We start from the raw sequence: 11,409 nt of genomic DNA, 5'->3' as shown, positions 1-11,409 counted from the left end.
GTTATGAGATAGTTCTTCTATTGTAGTTTTGGGCTATTGGAGAAGGGAGACATCTGCACAATGTGTTATCCCGTTTGATCCACGTATTATGCCTTACATATAACAGGCTGGTTTTTTTGGAGTTTCACAAATTGGATCTATAGAGAACTATGTCGGGTTAATAATGCACAAGCTTTGAAAATAACAGGGCCACTAATATTGCTACAAGTGTGGGCTTATGAAAGATTTGACATTGTAGCACCACATATCCAGTTATAAGCCTCAAATCATCATCCACTCATTGTCAGGTATTATTGTATTTATATATTTGTTATGTTGCCATTTTATGTAATATAATATATTTTATGAAATTACCTTTTATCTTGGGACAATAAATCAAGTAAGGAAGAAAATTTTTAATTAAAAATTAAAATAAATCTAAATCGGGAAGGAAAAATACAACAAAATAATGTGAAATTGTGGACGGGGTCCGCGAGTTTGATCTTCCATTGACCAAGTCCATAAGCTGACATGGCAACCATCTAATGTCCACGGGGTGATGAGTTGGATTAGAGAAAATCGTGTACCTGGTACACGATTTTGCCCCCACCAAAGCTACCTTATTTTTGTCAATATTTTTCTTTTTAACTTTCTTTTGAAGTTTTTTTTTCCTATGTACCCTTATTTTTGTCATTACTTTCAAAAGTTACATTATTCTTGAACTTAACCCCAAAATTTGACTTGGTTTTTTAAACCATTAATAAAAAATAGATGATAAAGAAAGAAATTTGGAGGTGGAAGTAGTGTATAGGCTTAATTTTTTTTTTAAAAAAAAAATAATAAATGGTTACCAAACGAGACCTTGGTTTTATATTTTTCGTTTTTGTAAATTAAGTTTACAAACACCTCTTCCACCTTTAAATTTATTGTTGTGTTATCTACTTGACTTAAAAAATCAAGTTAAAATTTGAAAACTAAATAAAGTAGTTTTTAGAAAACTTGTTTTTGTTTTTTAAATTCGGCTAAAAATTCAACTGTTGTACTTGAGAAAGATGCAAACCATTGTAAGAAAATAAAAGAAATAGGCTTAGTTTTCAAAAACCAAAAACAAAAAATAAAATAATTGCCAAATAAGGTCTAAGTTTCTAGGTTTTAAAATTTACAACAATTTAATTTCCATCTTACAAAAAAAATCATTGGAAATTAATTTTGTCATTTCTTTTTTATTTTAATTGATAAAAGATTTAATCTCTTTATTAGTTTAATTAAATGGTTACAAAAGTGAAACTATAAAGACTTATAGATTGTTATATATAAAGTTTAGTAACTAAAATTATTTCAAAATTGAAAATACAAAACAAAGACTAAAAATTAAATTTATTAGTGGTGTACTAAAATGTCAGTTGTGATTTATCTATGTGAAATTTGTGCGGAGGGAAGAGGGGAAAAAACTTAAGTCCCGTTTAGTAACCATTTTATTTTTTAAAATTAAGTTTATATACATTATTTTTACTTCCAAATTTCTTACTTTGTTATCTAATTTTCACCAATGGTTTAAAACAAGCCAAATTTTGAGAATTAGAAAACGTAGCTTTCAAAAGGTTGTTTTTATTTTTGAAATTTGACTAAAAATTCAATCATTATACTTAACAAAGATACAAATCATTGTAAAAAATGTGGATGAAATAAGCCTAATATTCAAAAACAAAAACCAAAATCAAATTGTCATCAAACGAGGTCTTAGTTATACCTACTGATTGGCTAATTAAAATTTTTCATGTGGCAAAAATATATATTTTTTAAAGAAAAAATTTGAATTGTTATTTTTTCATTATGTAAAGAAAGAGGCTGCATAGGGATCTAATCATTCCCTAAAAGGAAATGGTATAAACTTAAAATTTTCAGCTCATTCGAACAAATTAAAAGATTGGTAGAATATTAGCTCTTTTTGGTCCACTTTAAATGGAATCCTTATATAAAATGAATCAAGTTTTTTTTTTCAAATAAAAATTATCAAAATGAATAATTCAATAAAATAATTAATATAATTAACCTTGCGTATTAAGTTTCTACATATCAAATTACACAATAAAACCATGGAAAGCATATGGACCTAATATTCTTGGTATATTAGGTATTTAAGCAAATTGTTCAAATATATATATTTATATATATATACACACCCACACACTAACTTTAAAACTTATTTTTGTTTTTCTTAAAAAGAAAAAAAATTATTTTATCTGAGTTTCAAAAATAAAATAAATGTGAGAACAAAATTGTTATTAAAAGTTATATGTCTATTGTTTTGTTATCCTAGGATTTTAAAAATAGTGTTTCAATTTTATCAGATTATTACGAAACAGCGAAATTTTGTAATTAATTGTTAAAATTCTCCGATTTTAAGAACATTTTCAAAATAATTCCTTCGAAGTCATCTGATAAAATTGAAACGATATAGAGAAGAACATTTTCAAAATATATTACTATAATAAATAAATAATTAAAATAAAATAAATTAAAAACACTTCTAAACAAAGAAATATACTAGTTTGATTCGAGTTATTCTTATATTGCAATTTCTCTAATATTTCTTGCTTTTTTTAAAAAATAAACATTTTACAATAAAGTTTTTTCCTTTCTCAATAGTAAAGTTGTTACACATTTGGGGTTACAAATATTCATTTATGTCTCAAACCGACCAACTTTCTCAACCATGGCTTTGCTTTAACCAATACCTTGACATGCCCATGTGATAGCCATCTTCCCTCACCCAATAAACCCTCAATTTTTTTTTTTTTCTTTTTTAATGTAAAACTAAAGTTGACTCTTAAATTTTTCAAAAATATCTAATAAATTCTTCAACTTTTTATTTTGGGTGGAAAAGATCTCTAAATTTTCAATTAGTTTCTATTAGATTCTTAACGACCTATTTGAAATGTTTTAAAATCCACAAATCCAATAGATACAAAATTAAAAGTTAAAAGTTAAAATCCCGTTTGATAACTAGTTGACTTTTGGTTTTTTTTTTTAATTTTTGGAAATTAAACAACCTATAAACTCTACTTTTGTATATAAATTCCTATGTTATATTTGTAGTTCCAAAATGATCGTTATTGTGTCTTGAAAGAACTATTGCCTTGAAAACAAAAATTGATACGATCTCGTTGCTAATCGTGATTGTCAATTGCTTCCCAAATGTTTACACAACCTCCAATCTCAGACGTGCACTCGTCGGAGAAAGGAATGGAATCAAAAGAAAATATAGCTCAAAACTGTGAAAGGAAAAAAAATAGTGGGAATAACGATTTGTTTTAGATCTGGAATACCTTCTGTATAAGAGGAAGAAGAAGATAAAAGACGTTATTCATAAAACGGTAAAAATTTAAATCAAAAGTTAGTAAAAAATTAGTTATTTTTTGACACGAGCATATGGTTACCCAAGCCCACCTAACCGACCAAACAGAAGGGCAGCGCATGCGTACGGGGTAAATTCCTATTTCTACAACAACCACAATATGGAAGCTCTGTTGCATGCCTTTATATATATATATACCTATTGACAATGTTAAATCTTCCAATTTGGGACAAAACCCCCTTTCTTTCCCTCAAGTTAACTTTTTTATTTTTTGCTATGGGCCTTGCCAAAGTCATTCCCAAGAATACTATCTACTTCTACTCATGTTTTCAAAAACTACACCAAGTTTTGAAAACAATTAAATTGCAAATTTGGTTCTTACGATTTGAAGAAAGTAAGAATTTAATGTCCATAGTCTATAATTAGAATTTAGTTTCTAAGGTTTGATAAAACCCTCATAAATATTTACTTCGGTTTAGAGATCATTTATGAGAATTTTACCAAAACAGAAGGACTATTTATGATGTTTCATTAAATCATAAGGACTAAATTCTAACTTTTAAATTTATTGGGATTAATTTCTAACTTTTACCAAATTATATGGACTAAATTTATGATTTAATATTTTAAAAAACTTAAAGAACTAATTTTTGTTGAACATGTATTGCAACCTAGAGGGATGAATAGGGTTTAATTAAATTTCTTAAAAAATATGTTCAGTTTAAAACTAATAAGATGTTTTAAAAATTAAATCAATAAAAATCCTATTTGAGAGTGAAAAACTAAAATTAAATGCAAAAATAATTAGGATAGAGTTAGAAAAGAAGGTACCGTAATTTTTATAGTGATTCATTCAAACTCAACCTATATCTACTTTCCCAATTACCTCGATTATAATTAAAAATATTCTTTAACTCTTTTCATGGATTAGAGTTGAACTTCTACCTAGCTTCTTTTATGGGTTCAAGAGAAAATTCGACCCTTTCCACAAGTTAGATCCAATTGTTTCAATATTTTTGAAGCTTTAGAACACACAAGAAACTCTCCAAATAGAGTAAATGTACAAAATTGAGCTCATAATAATTAATCCTCACAATACAATAAAAATATCTTTCTGTAATAAGATAAAAAAGAATGAAATTTGAAAGTTTGGGGAGAGTGCAATAATAGTGGTCTTTTGCAATTTTTTAGGATTGTTAAATGTGAAAAAGTTGGAGAAATTTTAAGAAAAATGAAGTATAAAAAGAGAAGAAAGTAGGTGAAAACCACATTCAAATTGGATCATTAGATGTTTGTAAAATTCAAATCAATGTTGGAGGTTTAAAAGTAGTAGTAATAATAATAATAATAATAATAATTTTTCTTTTAACAAAAAGTATAGCCAATAGAAATTGAAGCATGTGAGAAATTTATTATTATTATTATTATTTATTAACCTCAATTAACTGTTAGATACAAATATAAAATAATATAATAATATATATATTTTTAAATCATTTTCTTTTAAAATCCAACAAAAAGTAAAAGCTCACATGACCATGTGTCACTCCTCTATTGCCCCACATGTCACCTTTTAATTGAGTCCATTTTGATGATTTGACCACCACATTATCACTTTGGGTATTTTTTTTGTTAAGCTTATTTCGACTATATCTTCTTCGTTTAAACTCTGATTTAGGTGATTCAAAAGGCATTGTAATCGTTATTTCGAGTTCAACGCTATGAACTTTTCAAAATATTAAAACTATTAATAAAAAAATCAAGTTTGTTATCATCAAAATATTTATTAATTAATTAACTAAAATTAATTAATATGAGATTAAGAGTCAAAAAGCCAATAATTTTTAAAAATAGGCATTAAGTTCAAAACGTGAAAACTAAAAACAAAATCGCTACAAAAAAAAAAAAGTGGAGCCTTTTAAATTTACATCTAGTAGATCAATTGACTTTTGAAAATTTTGAATATATTGCAAACTTATTAATCACAAAATTAAAATTTTAGGGACCAAAATAAACCAAGACTAAACTTATAATTTAACCATTATATTATAACGCACATATATTTCCTTGTATGATCACCATACATCCACATTTTTCTTGCATTTTGGTTTTAATTTCAACATCCTCATTCTTTTTTCATTTTTTTTTTCAAAAAGGAAGTATGAAATGTCGAAATCATTAAAGAATGACTTTTTTTTTTTTAAAAAAAAAAACTCTCTTTTAAATGACGCCACAAACTTTTTATTTATTTACATAATGGGACTTAAGTCATCAAGGGGAATAGAAGCGTAACTTATAAAAAAAAAAAACTATACTTTTAAAATAAAAACAAATATAAATCTTTGAATATATTCTATTGTTTTGTGTTCATGTAAAGATTCCTCACGTAACTATGTACATCAATAATAAAAACTCAGTGAAGAACTTGATGTAATTTTTGGAAATGATGTGTTTGATCCAATAATATATCAAAGTTATTTAAAATATTGATGTGGATGAAAATGTTGAGGTTTCACTTTTATCGAAATATCGCTAAGAAGTCAATGTTAATATTCAACTTTGTAAATAAATATTTTACACACTTTTAAAATGAGTTAAAATATTTGTTATTAATGTTATATCCACATGTATTTGTGATATTTTGTTACCTATTTTATATTCTCTATTGATTTTTATGATATATAGTGAAAATGTCGATTTATCTCTTACATCAATATTGAAATTATAAAAATATGATATATCTACTATGATTACAGTTTACACCAAGGTCCAAGCATCTTATAAAATGGGACAATATATTGAAAGGAGTTTATAAAGTAATAATTTACCGAGAATTATTGTCTTAAAAAAATTTATGTCGAATTATTGTTTATTTTACAAAACTATAAATGAAACAAATCTGCTTTCTTCTAATTTATGCCTCATTTTCCCTTCTTCCATAAAATTTTCACTTTCAAAATTATCTGGCATTTTGCAACCTTGTCATTAAAAAAAAAAAAAATTGCTCTTTCAAAAATTACATTATTATCTTTAATTTTTCATAAACATTTCAAAATTACTTTCTGATCAACAAAACTTATAAAAATATTCTTGAAAATTGAAACCTAAAATGATGCAACTATAATGACTTGAAACGGAAATTGGGTACATGAATATCACCACACTAGTTCCATGTTTTAATAAATTTATACTCTTAAGGTAGTTTTAAAACGTTTTATGATAGGTGATCAAAGGTAATATTTAAACTTTTGAAAAAACAAGGGTATTTTTTTTTCAAACAAATGACAATGTTTGTTGCTATATTTTGTAATTTAGCCAATATGATTTAGTTTAGGACATTAATGTACAAATATTATTTGTTGGCTTCAAATTATAATGATCTCATTTTAAGAGTTTTGAAGAATATTTATATATCAACTAGGGTAGTAATTTTTTTTAAGAGGCACCCATTTTTATGCATACCCCTCTCATCACTTAGTAAAAAAAGAATTAAAATATTTTGAAAAAGAAATAAGAATAATTTGCTACATGAAAAATTGTAATTTGATAATTTTGTGTAATGTACAAAGACAGTTACTGCTCTAAAGAATATACTAAAAACATAAATTTTAAGCCCGTTTGATAACCATTTGGTTTTTTGTTTTTGTTTTTTAAAATTAAGTAGGCACTACTTCTGCCTCCAAGTCTTCTCTTTTGTTATATGTTTTTTACCAATTATTTTAAAAACAAGCCAAAATTTGAAAACTAAAAAAATAGCTTTTAGTTTTTTATTTATTTTTTATTTTTAGAATTTGATTAAAAATTCAATCATTATACTCAAGAAAGATATCAATCATGGTAAGAAATTAAAAAAATAAATAATTTTTAAAAATTAAAAATAAAAAATAAAATGATTATCAAACGAGATCTATAAAATATTTATGATCCAACAATTGTTGGGGTAAAAAGAAAAAAGAAAAGTTTGAAAAGTGAGGGGATGTATAAGCACAGTGAAAAGGAGAGCCAAATCACATGTAACTCTTTCCAAAACAACAATATGAAAGAATCTTTCTTTTCTTTACTTATTATTAATAACAATATATATATAAGTGGGTTCCTAAAACAACACATTATATATTCTCTCAGTTTTAGGTTTTTGGCATCTTTCTAGGTTAAAAACCATTGTGTTTCTGTACTTTCATTAAACTAACCATTTTAATCCTACATTTTAGTTGATAACGATTTATATTTTCAAATTTATAACGATTTAGTCTTAAATTTTAAGAAATAATAATTTAGTTCTTATACTTTACAATTTATAACGATTTAGTCTATATCGTGAAAATTATTAATATGATTTAGTGAAACCTCTTGCATGCATAGGTTGATAAACTAGTTGGAAATTAAATTTATTTATAAACTATAAAAACTAAATCGCTACGTAATAAAATTAATATTGAATTTTGATGAAAAATTTCACAATAGGGACTAAATTATTACAAAAGTATAGAGACTATAATATTATAAATTTGGAAATACTTGGCTAGATCGTTGTCAATTAAAATTCACCGACTAAATTGTTACTTTAAAAATTTAGGGACTAAAACTGTATTTTAAACCATCTTTCTTTCTCAAACAATTAATGAGAAATTGTTTGCAAAACTTTATGTTTTTTCATTTTTGTTAATATGGGTTTTGTGAAGTGGTTGCCTAATTTGAAGGGAATATTGTGGAAAGTTTTCTTATTGATATAAATATGAAAGGAATCATATAAAAATCAAATCCAAAGAGATGGCTGATTTTGCTGGTTTGCCTAAATTTTTGTTTGGGTTAAAAACAGATGTATCAAATCCAACGAAGTCTATGAGAATAAAGTCTATTTAAAAGCATCTTAGCTAGGATTTCATTAAGGGAGCGCTCGGTGGGTAATAAAAGCAGAGAATTGAGTTAAGTTGGTAATTATTATCTGAAGAGTTAAATTGTTTAGGTTTGTTATGCAGAGTTGAATTAAGTTGGTAATTATTGTCTGTGTTTGGTCTGCAGACTTGAGGTATCTCTGATGCAGTTTTTGTAATTGAGATTGATTTTTTTTTTTTGCTTTGCTGTTAGGGCCCTACACGGAAGAAAAAGAAGTATAGTTCGATCATAAGGTATATCAATACGATTGAAGTAGAAATAAAATATAGTAGATCATACCTTTGATTATGTTCGGAGTGAATGAAGGTTGAGACAGTCCACAACTACGGGGCGGAAAAATAAGTTTAGAGCCTAATAGAAACATAAAAATGTTAGCAACAAATCTTACTTTGATTATAAGAAAAGAAGGAAGCATACCTTATAGGGATGAAATAAGTTGAAATTAGACGTGGAAGAAGGAAACGAAATATATTGCAACAGCCAAATAACACATGGGAATGTAAAACGGTTTAAGGAAAAGTTGAAGTAAAAAGGTTAGAGTAGGGACGTACCAACACAGTTTACTGGAAGAGGCTGTGGAGAAATCTAAAAAAATATGAAACGGGATTCAGGTATAAGTAGAGAATACAATAAGGATGGTTAGTGAGAAAAGTTAGGTACACTTAAGTGCACTTAACCTCAATAAATTCAAATAGTAAGTACAGTACAACCATAATAAAGAGAGTCAACTCATAAATTAATTAAGTAATGGTTAGGTCAATATTAATTCGGTAGTTGAGCTGAAAATGGACATAAATACAACCTAATATCTCACATATGAATGGACATAATAATAATACAGATTAGAATGTCTCAAGATTTGATATAGCTATTTCATTAGAACAAATCTAACTCCAAGCAAAGAAAATAAACAGTTTCAACATTTGTAAAATTGAAGCTAAATTTAAATCTACGAAAATTGAATTTAGTTGAATATTGAAAACAATTTCAATGGAACAAAGAAAAAAAAATTCATTCATCAGATGTAGAACACAAAACATATTGATTATATATGGAGGAAGAAATTACAAAACAGTCCACAAAACATAAGGAAAAACAAAGATACATTCCTTTTTTAATCTAAATATTGAAATGAAATAAAATCAAATAAAAAATCGTACTCAAATATGAGACTGTAGATTTTTTTGAACAAATCATCATCGACCTTCGGGGGAAAAAAAGATTAAAAAAAACATACATGTTGTTGAGAACTTGGAACAGATTGACCCCCACCAAGCTCCAATAACATGGTCAGTATCCCCTACCAAGAATTCACTTTGACCAATTTTGATAGAAAAGCATAAGAAAAAGGGGAAGGGAAGGACACATGATTTATTATTGTAGCAGCAAGAGGAGATCTGGAAGAAAAAAGTATGGAAGACAGTCAGGAAACAGAACAAATATCAACAGAGGAAGGAAGAAGTAAATACAATATAAATGGATAAAAAAATATAACTCATTCGAGCTAGTGGAAACAAAAGTGGAAACGTGTGTAAGAGACCAAGAACAATTTATAAGAGTGAACCCTAGTTAGTCATAAACATGCAAGCCAAAAAGATATCCAAAATGGAAAGGAAGCTAAAACAGAACAGTCTGGAATCAGACGAAGTATAGAGCCAACAACAATAAGAAAATCAAACATGCAAGGACGAATAAAACATGAGAAAATCAAGGCAACAACGTACAAATCTTCAGCGAGAAACCAAATATTCGAAATTTTTTTAGATCTAAACAGAAAAAAAAACTAGATCTACTATAAAATCATTCATATATACTAAAAAAAAAATAGTTAGATCTATAAAAAAAAATAGTTAGATCTATAAAAAAAAAATAGATCTACTAGAAAATTATTCGTATATCTACCCGATCTAAAAAAAATAGGCATACAAAGAAACCAAAGAAGAGAAACGTATTATTGAGTAAGAAAATTCAAATATGGAATGAAGTCCGAGAGGAATACAACCCATTCGAGTCGAAGGGAGAACGAAGAGACAAGATGAAGAAGACAAACCGAACGATGAAAGAAGAGAGAAGATGAGAAGAGAGAGAGAAATGAGTAATGAAAACGCGTGACAGAAAGAGAGAGAGAGAAAGAGAGAGTTTAATTAAAACGTCTGAAAATGGAGTGTGAAACGAGGAGAGAAAATGGTAAGTAAAGTGGGTTTAAAATCCACCATTTTCTTTTAAGCAGCCATCAAATAAGTCCACCCAATCTAACTCCATGGAAGCTATCAAACAACCCCTAAGGATATATTCCATTGTTATATAAAAATTATAAATGTCTAACTCTCCATTGTTCTTCCAAATTTCATTAATAGATTTCTTTAGGGAAAAAAATCCATATGTTTCAATTCGAGTATGTTTGATAACCAATTTGTTCATCGTTTTCTACTTTTTTAAGAGTATACCATCAACTAGTTTTTCTATATAATCTATAGTATATGTGAAAGCTATGGAGATCACCTTTAAAAAAATTATCATAATTATATGAAGAATTGAAAACATTAGCGCAAATAAAATATTGGTTAAATTATATACAATACCTATAAACTTTGTAGTTTTGATTTAATTAGTTATGTGTTAATTATATTGTAAGACTATAAACATAATCATTTTAGGAATATTATTTTCAAACATAACATTGTTTTTTTAGAGTTCTCTCGACTTTGAGATTAATTTTACTAGATCATAGGAGTTGAGATGGATTTTACTAGTTTGATCATAGATTTGGTCCAACCACAAACTTGCTACTTCATGAATTTTCATGTATGTTTGTTTGGATTAATTTTGTAAGTACTAAAACCTGTTTAAAAATAATCCTTGAGGTAACAAATAAAATCATTTTTCAAATAATTTATATTTAAAAGGTAATCACAGATATTAAAAAAAAACATTTAACAGGCAATCTAAGAATGACTCTATATATTTAAGTTATTCTCAAAGCTAGAAATGGCTACTTTCATTTTCTAATGATCATATGTGACGTTGGATAACCTAATCTATGCCCTATAGTAATCTCTTGTTTTTCTTTTTCTTTTAGGTTCAACGAATGCAAAGTGACTCCCCCATTTCATCAGTCATAATTTAGTTTGCTTTTATGAAAGACCATAGTATTATGGATAATATTCTTCTTTATC

The sequence above is a fragment of the Benincasa hispida genome, chromosome 1 (assembly GCF_009727055.1).
Source record: "Benincasa hispida cultivar B227 chromosome 1, ASM972705v1, whole genome shotgun sequence".
In the NCBI taxonomy this organism is placed as follows: Eukaryota; Viridiplantae; Streptophyta; class Magnoliopsida; order Cucurbitales; family Cucurbitaceae; genus Benincasa; species Benincasa hispida.
This window is presented reverse-complemented; position numbering follows the sequence as displayed.